The sequence below is a fragment of the Sturnus vulgaris genome, unplaced genomic scaffold (genome assembly GCF_052056855.1).
Source record: "Sturnus vulgaris isolate bStuVul1 unplaced genomic scaffold, bStuVul1.hap1 Scaffold_166, whole genome shotgun sequence".
NCBI lineage: Eukaryota > Metazoa > Chordata > Aves > Passeriformes > Sturnidae > Sturnus > Sturnus vulgaris.
Genome location: NW_028276079.1, coordinates 122,501 through 135,000, shown reverse-complemented (window position 1 = coordinate 135,000; position 12,500 = coordinate 122,501).

Here is a 12,500-nt window from a genome sequence, read left to right as displayed (position 1 = left end):
AGTGCTCACGGGGCCACGCGGCCATCACACAGCCTGGGACGGTAAAGATGTTCCTTCCCCGGCAAGCGGAAGGAGCGACACCTCGCCTGCGACGGGAAGCGAATTGGACAGGAGACCGCCCTGCTCGAGGGACCGGACACCACCGAGACTTCGCCCGGAGGAGCCGGCCCGCCGGGGGCCCTTTCCGACGCGACCCGAAAAGCCTCATCGATCGGACGGGGACAGAAAGAAAAGCAGCCGCGGGGCAACGGGGAGCCCCCGCGGCCGCGGGTTCCTGGGACAACGGCAACGGAGCAGGGCTCCAACATGCGTGCGAGCGGGACACGTCCCCGAGAGGCCCTCCCTTGGCGCCGCCGAGCCTCCCCGACGCTCCCTAGGCCCCCGACGCCGGCGGGCCGCTTGCAACCTTCGGGATCGATCACGCAGCAGAGGAAGAGAGCGGGGGGTGCCGCCACCCGCCCGCGGGCCGCAAGACAACGGAAAACGGAGCAGCTGCCACCGACCACGCCGCGGGCCACCGGCTTTCGCCCGCCTCGCAGCGATCGGCTTCCCACCCGGAAAAAAAGCCGGGGGGAAGGGCAAGCCACCGCACCAAAAAAAAAACTAAAAAAAAAAGCACGCCATGCGTCGCACGACCCGTGCTAGCCACGGGGGTCACGAGCCAGGGGTGGGGGCGAGAACGCGCCTCTCAACTCCTCCCGTAAAACCCCTCCAACCACCGGACATACGGTCTCTTTTCTCACTCGCCAACACAGCCAGCCCTTCTCTCTCGCCTTTCGCTTTCGCTTCGGTGGCGGCCCGTGACCCTTCGTCAGCGCGCGCTTCTCGGTGCCGCGGCTTAGGGCCGCGAGAGAAAAAGAACGGAGGCCGGGCGGGCACCCCCACACTGCCCCGCACACCGGCACGCTTTAATAAAAAAGAACGGAGCCGCTCGCAAAACCCAGCCCCCGCCGGCAACGGCAACCACGGCAGCCGGGGCAGGCCAGACACCACGGGCCGCCCCGGCACGGTGCCTCGATCGCGCCCGGCCGATACCGAGAAAGGGCGAGGCGCCGCCGCCCCGCCCACGACACACTCTCGGGGGCTCACTCGCTCGCTCGCTCTCTGTTGGGTTGCGGGGTCCGTCCTGGGGGGGGGGACACGGCCGGCCACCGCGGCCGACCGCCGCCCCGGAAAAATTCTGCCCGCTACACGCGGGTCCCCGGCTTAGGGCCGAGGAAGGGGGACGACTTCAACAACACACGGCAGGGCCGGACACTCCCGTCACCGAGCCCCCCTTCGCAGGCAAGCAAGCGAAGCCGAGAGGCGAGGCCACACGCCCCACTGCATGTCCCCCGCTGCCCTTTCGATACGGACACAACTCTGGCAACACAGGTCGGGAGCGGGAAACGAGGCGCAGCCAACCTCGGCCAAGCGAGCCACGCCCGGGGGGCTCTCGGGGAGGGGGGCCAGGGAAAGCCCGGGCAGGCTCAACACAACCCCGGGCCGGCCCCACAGAAATCCAGCCCCGGCTGCCGGCCACCAGCGTGCACCGGGACCGACAGCCGAAGAAATGCCGCACCCGGCGAGCGGGCGGGGCCCCGGCTTAAGGCCGGGCAGAAAAGGGGCGAGGCGCCGCCGCCTCGCCCGCCACCATCCCCGGGGGAGCGAGCGGGCGCCCGGCTCCCCGTTGTCACGAAACCGGCAGCAGCCGGGCCGGAGCGGGACACACTCGCGGCTTTCTCGCCCTCTCTCTGGGCCTTTTTCTCGCTTCTCCCCCGCCTGGAACAACGCAGCCTCGCCTGGGCCGGGGGAGCGCGGTGGCTCTCGGATCGCATCGCTCTCTCTGGGGGCTTTCTCGCTTCTCCCCCGGACTGAACACGCAGCCTCGGCCTGGGCCGGGGAGCGGCTCTCGGATCGCATCGGTCTCTCTGGGGGCTTTCTCGCTTCTCCCCCGACTGAGCACGCAGCCTCGCCTGGGCCGGGGAGCGGCTCTCGGATCGCATCGGTCTCTCTCTCTGGGCTAACCTGTCCCAGTCGAACTGGGTAAGACGGGAAGCCGGACGAAGCCACGCGACTCGCCCCGACATCGGCGGTGTTCTTCTGGCCCTGGCGACCGCACGCGCGTCCGCCCTTCTCCGCCACGGACACAGGCACGGCAACAGCCTGTGGGGATACGGCCCGTCACCTCGTTCCCATAATACGGACAGATGGGCCCGAAGCGGCGGAGGCCGGAAAGAGAACCGATGTACGTGACCGAGGGGGCGCAGTGGCGCACGCCGCCTTCTACGATGACATAGCCGGAGGCAGCGAGAAACAGCGACCCCTTGGAGTACTTCCAGGCCGGCGGCGGACAACAGGTCTACCAGCCATGAAACGGGCAACAGGTCTACCGACGGCTTGCTGCGGACAACAGGTCTACCCAGCCATGAAACGGGCAACAGGTCTACCAAGCTGCAGACACCAGGTCTACCCAGGGCATGCTGCGGACACCAGGTCTACCCACGGCTTGCTGCGGACAACAGGTCTACCCAGCTGCGGACACCAGGTCTACCCAGGGCATGAAAAGGGCAACAGGTCTACCAAGCTGCGGACACCAGGTCTACCCAGGGCATGCTGCGGACACCAGGTCTACCCACGGCTTGCTGCGGACAACAGGTCTACCCAGCCATGAAACGGGCAACAGGTCTACCAAGCTGCGGACACCAGGTCTACCCAGGGCATGCTGCGGACACCAGGTCTACCCACGGCTTGCTGCGGACACCAGGTCTACCCACGGCTTGCTGCGGACACCAGGTCTACCCAGCCATGAAACGGGCAACAGGTCTACCAAGCTGCGGACACCAGGTCTACCCAGGGCATGCTGCGGACACCAGATCTACCCACGGCTTGCTGCGGACACCAGGTCTACCCAGCCATGAAACGGGCAACAGGTCTACCAAGCTGCGGACACCAGGTCTACCCAGGGCATGCTGCGGACAACAGGTCTACCCAGCCATGAAACGGGCAACAGGTCTACTCACGGCTTGCTGCGGACACCAGGTCTACCCAGCCATGAAACGGGCAACAGGTCTACCAAGCTGCGGACACCAGGTCTACCCAGGGCATGCTGCGGACAACAGGTCTACCCACTCAATGCTGCGGACAACAGGTCTACCCAGGCATGAATCGGGCAACAGGTCTACCAAGCTCCGGACACCAGGACTACCCACGGCTTGCTGCGGACACCAGGTCTACCCAGCCATGAAACGGGCAACAGGTCTACCAAGCTGCGGACACCAGGTCTACCCAGGGCATGCTGCGGACACCAGGTCTACCCAGCCATGAAACGGGCAACAGGTCTACTCACGGCTTGCTGCGGACACCAGGTCTACCCAGCCATGAAACGGGCAACAGGTCTACCAAGCTGCGGACACCAGGTCTACCCAGGGCATGCTGCGGACACCAGGTCTACCCAGCCATGAAACGGGCAACAGGTCTACTCACGGCTTGCTGCGGACACCAGGTCTACCCAGCCATGAAACGGGCAACAGGTCTACCAAGCTGCGGACACCAGGTCTACCCAGGGCATGCTGCGGACACCAGGTCTACCCAGGGCATGCTGCGGACAACAGGTCTACCCAGGCATGAATCGGGCAACAGGTCTACCAAGCTGCGGACACCAGGTCTACCCAGGGCATGCTGCGGACACCAGGTCTACCCAGCCATGAAACGGGCAACAGGTCTACCAAGCTGCGGACACCAGGTCTACCCAGGGCATGCTGCGGACAACAGGTCTACCCAGCCATGAAACGGGCAACAGGTCTACTCACGGCTTGCTGCGGACACCAGGTCTACCCAGCCATGAAACGGGCAACAGGTCTACCAAGCTGCGGACACCAGGTCTACCCAGGGCATGCTGCGGACACCAGGTCTACCCAGCCATGAAACGGGCAACAGGTCTACTCACGTCTTGCTGCGGACACCAGGTCTACCCAGCCATGAAACGGGCAACAGGTCTACCAAGCTGCGGACACCAGGTCTACTCACGGCTTGCTGCGGACACCAGGTCTACCCAGCCATGAAACGGGCAACAGGTCTACTCACGGCTTGCTGCGGACACCAGGTCTACCCAGCCATGAAACGGGCAACAGGTCTACCAAGCTGCGGACAACAGGTCTACCCGGGGCATGCTGCGGACAACAGGTCTACCCAGCCATGAAACGGGCAACAGGTCTACTCACGGCTTGCTGCGGACACCAGGTCTACCCAGCCATGAAACGGGCAACAGGTCTACCAAGCTGCGGACACCAGGTCTACCCAGGGCATGCTGCGGACACCAGGTCTACCCACGGCTTGCTGCGGACACCAGGTCTACCCAGCCATGAAACGGGCAACAGGTCTACCAAGCTGCGGACACCAGGTCTACCCAGCCATGAATCGGGCAACAGGTCTACCAAGCTGCGGACAACAGGTCTACCCAGCCATGAAACGGGCAACAGGTCTACCATCTCAATGCTGCGGACACCAGGTCTACCCAGCCATGAAACGGGCAACAGGTCTACCAAGCTGCGGACACCAGGTCTACCCAGGGTATGTAGCGGACACCAGGTCTACCAACTCAATGCTGCGGACAACAGGTCTACCCAGCCATGAAACGGGCAACAGGTCTACCAAGCTGCGGACACCAGGTCTACCCACGGCTTGCTGCGGACACCAGGTCTACCCAGCCATGAAAGGGGCAGCAGGTCTACCCACGGCTTGCTGCGGACACCAGGTCTACCCAGCCATGAAACGGGCAACAGGTCTACCAAGCTGCGGACACCAGGTCTACCCAGGGCATGCTGCGGACAACAGGTCTACCCAGCCATGAAACGGGCAACAGGTCTACTCACGGCTTGCTGCGGACACCAGGTCTACCCAGCCATGAAACGGGCAACAGGTCTACCAAGCTGCGGACACCAGGTCTACCCAGGGCATGCTGCGGACACCAGGTCTACCCAGCCATGAAACGGGCAACAGGTCTACTCACGGCTTGCTGCGGACACCAGGTCTACCCAGCCATGAAACGGGCAACAGGTCTACCAAGCTGCGGACACCAGGTCTACCCAGCTATGAAACGGGCAACAGGTCTACCAAGCTGCGGACACCAGGTCTACCCAGGGCATGCTGCGGACACCAGGTCTACCAACTCAATGCTGCGGACAACAGGTCTACCCAGCCATGAATCGGGCAACAGGTCTACCAAGCTGCGGACACCAGGTCTACCCACGGCTTGCTGCGGACACCAGGTCTACCCAGCCATGAAACGGGCAACAGGTCTACCAAGCTGCGGACACCAGGTCTACCCAGGTCATGCTGCGGACACCAGGTCTACCCAGCCATGAAACGGGCAACAGGTCTACCAAGCTGCGGACACCAGGTCTACCCAGGGCATGCTGCGGACACCAGGTCTACCAACTCAATGCTGCGGACAACAGGTCTACCCAGCCATGAAACGGGCAACAGGTCTACCAAGCTGCGGACACCAGGTCTACCCAGGGCATGCTGCGGACACCAGGTCTACCAACTCAATGCTGCGGACAACAGGTCTACCCAGCCATGAATCGGGCAACAGGTCTACCAAGCTGCGGACACCAGGTCTACCCAGGGCATGCTGCGGACACCAGGTCTACCCAGCCATGAAACGGGCAACAGGTCTACTCACGGCTTGCTGCGGACAACAGGTCTACCCAGCCATGAAACGGGCAACAGGTCTACCAAGCTGCGGACACCAGGTCTACCCAGGGCATGCTGCGGACACCAGGTCTACCCACGGCTTGCTGCGGACAACAGGTCTACCCAGGCATGAATCGGGCAACAGGTCTACCAAGCTGCGGACACCAGGTCTACCCAGGGCATGCTGCGGACACCAGGTCTACCCACGGCTTGCTGCGGACAACAGGTCTACCCAGCCATGAATCGGGCAACAGGTCTACCAAGCTCCGGACACCAGGTCTACCCACGGCTTGCTGCGGACACCAGGTCTACCCAGCCATGAAACGGGCAACAGGTCTACCAAGCTGCGGACACCAGGTCTACCCAGCCATGAAACGGGCAACAGGTCTACCAAGCTGCGGACACCAGGTCTACCCACGGCTTGCTGCGGACACCAGGTCTACCCAGCCATGAAACGGGCAACAGGTCTACCAAGCTGCGGACACCAGGTCTACCCAGGGCATGCTGCGGACAACAGGTCTACCCAGCCATGAAACGGGCAACAGGTCTACTCACGGCTTGCTGCGGACACCAGGTCTACCCAGCCATGAAACGGGCAACAGGTCTACCAAGCTGCGGACAACAGGTCTACCCAGGGCATGCTGCGGACACCAGGTCTACCCAGCCATGAAACGGGCAACAGGTCTACTCACGGCTTGCTGCGGACACCAGGTCTACCCAGCCATGAATCGGGCAACAGGTCTACCAAGCTGCGGACAACAGGTCTACCCAGCCATGAAACGGGCAACAGGTCTACCATCTCAATGCTGCGGACACCAGGTCTACCCAGCCATGAAACGGGCAACAGGTCTACCAAGCTGCGGACACCAGGTCTACCCAGGGTATGTAGCGGACACCAGGTCTACCAACTCAATGCTGCGGACAACAGGTCTACCCAGCCATGAAACGGGCAACAGGTCTACCAAGCTGCGGACACCAGGTCTACCCACGGCTTGCTGCGGACACCAGGTCTACCCAGCCATGAAACGGGCAGCAGGTCTACCCACGGCTTGCTGCGGACACCAGGTCTACCCAGCCATGAAACGGGCAACAGGTCTACCAAGCTGCGGACACCAGGTCTACCCAGGGCATGCTGCGGACAACAGGTCTACCCAGCCATGAAACGGGCAACAGGTCTACTCACGGCTTGCTGCGGACAACAGGTCTACCCAGCCATGAAACGGGCAACAGGTCTACCAAGCTGCGGACACCAGGTCTACCCAGGGCATGCTGCGGACACCAGGTCTACCCAGCCATGAAACGGGCAACAGGTCTACCAAGCTGCGGACACCAGGTCTACCCAGGGCATGCTGCGGACACCAGGTCTACCCAGCCATGAAACGGGCAACAGGTCTACCGACGGCTTGCTGCGGACACCAGGTCTACCCAGCCATGAAACGGGCAACAGGTCTACCAAGCTGCGGACACCAGGTCTACCCAGGGCATGCTGCGGACACCAGGTCTACCCAGCCATGAAACGGGCAACAGGTCTACTCACGGCTTGCTGCGGACAACAGGTCTACCCAGCCATGAAACGGGCAACAGGTCTACCAAGCTGCGGACACCAGGTCTACCCAGGGCATGCTGCGGACACCAGGTCTACCCACGGCTTGCTGCGGACAACAGGTCTACCCAGGCATGAATCGGGCAACAGGTCTACCAAGCTGCGGACACCAGGTCTACCCAGGGCATGCTGCGGACACCAGGTCTACCCACGGCTTGCTGCGGACAACAGGTCTACCCAGCCATGAATCGGGCAACAGGTCTACCAAGCTCCGGACACCAGGTCTACCCACGGCTTGCTGCGGACACCAGGTCTACCCAGCCATGAAACGGGCAACAGGTCTACCAAGCTGCGGACACCAGGTCTACCCAGCCATGAAACGGGCAACAGGTCTACCAACTCAATGCTGCGGACAACAGGTCTACCCAGCCATGAAACGGGCAACAGGTCTACCAAGCTGCGGACACCAGGTCTACCCACGGCTTGCTGCGGACACCAGGTCTACCCAGCCATGAAACGGGCAACAGGTCTACCAAGCTGCGGACACCAGGTCTACCCAGGGCATGCTGCGGACAACAGGTCTACCCAGCCATGAAACGGGCAACAGGTCTACTCACGGCTTGCTGCGGACACCAGGTCTACCCAGCCATGAAACGGGCAACAGGTCTACCAAGCTGCGGACAACAGGTCTACCCAGGGCATGCTGCGGACACCAGGTCTACCCAGCCATGAAACGGGCAACAGGTCTACTCACGGCTTGCTGCGGACACCAGGTCTACCCAGCCATGAATCGGGCAACAGGTCTACCAAGCTGCGGACAACAGGTCTACCCAGCCATGAAACGGGCAACAGGTCTACCAACTCAATGCTGCGGACAACAGGTCTACCCAGCCATCAAACGGGCAACAGGTCTACCAAGCTGCGGACACCAGGTCTACCCACGGCTTGCTGCGGACACCAGGTCTACCCAGCCATGAAACGGGCAGCAGGTCTACCCACGGCTTGCTGCGGACACCAGGTCTACCCAGCCATGAAACGGGCAACAGGTCTACCAAGCTGCGGACACCAGGTCTACCCAGGGCATGCTGCGGACAACAGGTCTACCCAGCCATGAAACGGGCAACAGGTCTACTCACGGCTTGCTGCGGACAACAGGTCTACCCAGCCATGAAACGGGCAACAGGTCTACCAAGCTGCGGACACCAGGTCTACCCAGGGCATGCTGCGGACACCAGGTCTACCCAGCCATGAAACGGGCAACAGGTCTACTCACGGCTTGCTGCGGACACCAGGTCTACCCAGCCATGAAACGGGCAACAGGTCTACCAAGCTGCGGACACCAGGTCTACCCAGCTATGAAACGGGCAACAGGTCTACCAAGCTGCGGACACCAGGTCTACCCAGGGCATGCTGCGGACACCAGGTCTACCCAGCCATGAAACGGGCAACAGGTCTACCAAGCTGCGGACAACAGGTCTACCCAGGCATGAATCGGGCAACAGGTCTACCAAGCTCCGGACACCAGGTCTACCCACGGCTTGCTGCGGACACCAGGTCTACCCAGCCATGAAACGGGCAACAGGTCTACCAAGCTGCGGACACCAGGTCTACCCAGGTCATGCTGCGGACACCAGGTCTACCCAGCCATGAAACGGGCAACAGGTCTACTCACGGCTTGCTGCGGACACCAGGTCTACCCAGCCATGAAACGGGCAACAGGTCTACCAAGCTGCGGACACCAGGTCTACCCAGGGCATGCTGCGGACACCAGGTCTACCAACTCAATGCTGCGGACACCAGGTCTACCCAGCCATGAAACGGGCAACAGGTCTACCAAGCTGCGGACACCAGGTCTACCCAGGGCATGCTGCGGACACCAGGTCTACCAACTCAATGCTGCGGACAACAGGTCTACCCAGCCATGAATCGGGCAACAGGTCTACCAAGCTGCGGACACCAGGTCTACCCACGGCTTGCTGCGGACACCAGGTCTACCCAGCCATGAAACGGGCAACAGGTCTACCAAGCTGCGGACACCAGGTCTACCCAGCTATGAAACGGGCAACAGGTCTACCAAGCTGCGGACACCAGGTCTACCCAGGGCATGCTGCGGACACCAGGTCTACCCAGCCATGAAACGGGCAACAGGTCTACCAAGCTGCGGACAACAGGTCTACCCAGGCATGAATCGGGCAACAGGTCTACCAAGCTCCGGACACCAGGTCTACCCACGGCTTGCTGCGGACACCAGGTCTACCCAGCCATGAAACGGGCAACAGGTCTACCAAGCTGCGGACACCAGGTCTACCCAGGTCATGCTGCGGACACCAGGTCTACCCAGCCATGAAACGGGCAACAGGTCTACTCACGGCTTGCTGCGGACACCAGGTCTACCCAGCCATGAAACGGGCAACAGGTCTACCAAGCTGCGGACACCAGGTCTACCCAGGGCATGCTGCGGACACCAGGTCTACCAACTCAATGCTGCGGACACCAGGTCTACCCAGCCATGAAACGGGCAACAGGTCTACCAAGCTGCGGACACCAGGTCTACCCAGGGCATGCTGCGGACACCAGGTCTACCAACTCAATGCTGCGGACAACAGGTCTACCCAGCCATGAATCGGGCAACAGGTCTACCAAGCTGCGGACACCAGGTCTACCCACGGCTTGCTGCGGACACCAGGTCTACCCAGCCATGAAACGGGCAACAGGTCTACCAAGCTGCGGACACCAGGTCTACCCAGGGCATGCTGCGGACACCAGGTCTACCCACGGCTTGCTGCGGACAACAGGTCTACCCACTCCAAGCTGCGGACACCAGGTCTAACTACTCCATTACGCGGACAACAGGTCTACCCACTCCATGCGGCGGACAACATGTCTACCCGCTCCATGCTGCGGACACCAGGTCTGCCCACGCCGTGATGCGGACCACAGGTCTACCTTCGCCATGCTGCACGCAGCCCGGGTCGCACCGGAGCTAGGTAGACCCGGTCGCCGCGGCCGTCGCAGCGCCCTCGCCCTCGACGGCGGACCCACGCCGCCGGTCCCGGAGGCGGGTAGACCTGGTCGCCGCGGCCACGGCGGCCGCCCATCCCGGAGCCCAGTAGACCTGGCCGCCGCGGGACCGGCCAAGTTTCCCGGAGTCGTGTAGACCTGGTCGTCGCGGCCACGGCCGCCGCCGCTGCGCCTTCGCCGGCGACGGCGGTCCCACGCCACCGGCCCCGGAGCCGCGTCGACCTGGCCGCCGCGGGACGGGCCACGTTTCGCGGATCCGGGTAGACGAGGCATCCTTGTACCATCTCGGAGCCGGGGAAACCCCACAGCCTCTTAACGCTCCGGAGCCCAAGTGCTCCAGCAGCCTTGCCCCGCCCGGCAGAATCGATTTCAAGACCAAGACATATTTTCGACAACATTTTATTTCATCATTTCATTTCATTTCTTTTCATTTCATTTTATTATTTTATTTTATTTCGTTTTGTTTTGTTTTGTTTTGTTTTGTTTTGATTTGATTTGATTTGTTTCATTTCCTCTTTGCCTTTTTTGAATGATTGCCTCTTCTATTTACTCGGAAAGAAAATCTTTTCCGGAAAACAAAACTCTTGCCAAATCTTATTTGTGATCCCTTTGGGCCCACAGCCGAGCTGACGGAGGGCCTGTGCCCGGTTCTCGCCCTGCTGACACACTGACCCCCCCAAACGGCGTCCTCCCTACCCCACGCCTCCTCCCCCGTCCCCCAGAGACCCTACCTACAGAGCCCCCCCCCCCACAAAACAGAACCTCACGGGCCGCAGCACAGCCAGGGGAAGCACGTACGTGCAGCGAAACTCGGCCCAAAGCCGCCGCGCCCTGGCACAACTCGCCCTGCCCCTTCCCGCCCCACGGAGGCGGCTGCATCGAGGCGACCGGCGCCGCCGTCGGCAAGCGGGTGGCCGCTTTCGGGCCGGTTCTTCCGCGGAAGGTCTGCAGAGCTCTTGGGGCCTCGGCGCGGGTTTGGGGGGCCGTGAGGGCTCGCTGTCGAGGCGCCCGGGGCCGGCACGAAGCCGCCTGCCCTCTCCCTGTCCCTGCCCCGTCTTCCGCAGCCACCCATTAACGCTGGGGGCGAGCCCGCCCTCCGCCATCAACCTCCCATGCAGCGCTTTCAGACTTTCCCCGCCCCTGCCCATTGTCGGCTGGGGGCGCCCTGCCCCCCGCCGTCAGCCTCCCTGGCAGCGCTTTCAGACTCTCTCGGGCCCCTGCCCATTGTCGGCTGGGGGCGCCCCGCCCCCCGCCCTCAGCCTCCCTGGCAGCGCTTTCAGACTGCCTCGGGCCCTGCCCATTGTCGGTTGGGGGCGCCCCGCCCCCCGCCCTCAGCCTCCCTGGCAGCGCTTTCAGACGGTCTCGTGCCCTGCCCATTGTCGGTTGGGGGCGACCCCGCCCTCCGCCATCAGCCTCCCTGGCAGCGCTTTCAGACTGCCTCGGGCCCTGCCCATTGTCGGTTGGGGGCGACCCCGCCCTCCGCCATCAGCCTCCCTGGCAGCACTTTCAGCCTCTTCCTGCCCCCGCCCACGGTCCCACCGGGCAGTTTACACGGCGGCGGCGGGAGGCTGATGCCGAGGTCGGCAGGCGGAGAGCCTGGTGCACAAGCAGGGATGGCGGCGGGATGATTGGCGCCGTCTGTCCCTGGTCAAAGAAGCTCTCTGTTCAGCTTTCTCGGAGCCTTTTGCTTTGGTGGCGTTCCTTCCTCCTCCGCCCCGGCGCCGCTCAAGCCTGCGGCAGGGCGGCAGCGCGGCGGGTGGGCGGCCGGGGGGAGGGGGGAGGGGGGGGGGAGGGAGGGAGCGCGCGAGCGAGCGAGCGAGCGAGCGCGCTGCAGAAATGAAGCCCGGAGCAGGGCCGCGGTCCATTCGAGCACGGGGAGGGGGCGCGACAACGCTGCCTGCTCCTGTCGGGGAGCGCTTGGGGAAGTGGGGTGCCGGCACCATGACGGCGGAGCGGACAGGGGCCGCGGCTGGGGAAGAGGCCGGCGGAGCTCGCCAGTGGATGCTGGCGCACGGAGCCGGCAGGGACACCTGGGCACGGCTGGGACCGAAAGTCGCCCGCCTTCACGCCCCGCCTTTCGCCGGGGGGAAGAAGACGCGAGAGCAGGGCTGCCTGCTGGGCTGCCAGTGCCCGCGGTCATGCCGGACGTGCAGGCCGACCGCCGAAGGCGTGCTCGCCGCTGCAGAGACGACAAGGGGGCCGCGCGTCCGATGGAAGAGACGGGGCGCCATCGCGCGGCGGCCGGGCTGCAAGGCCGGCC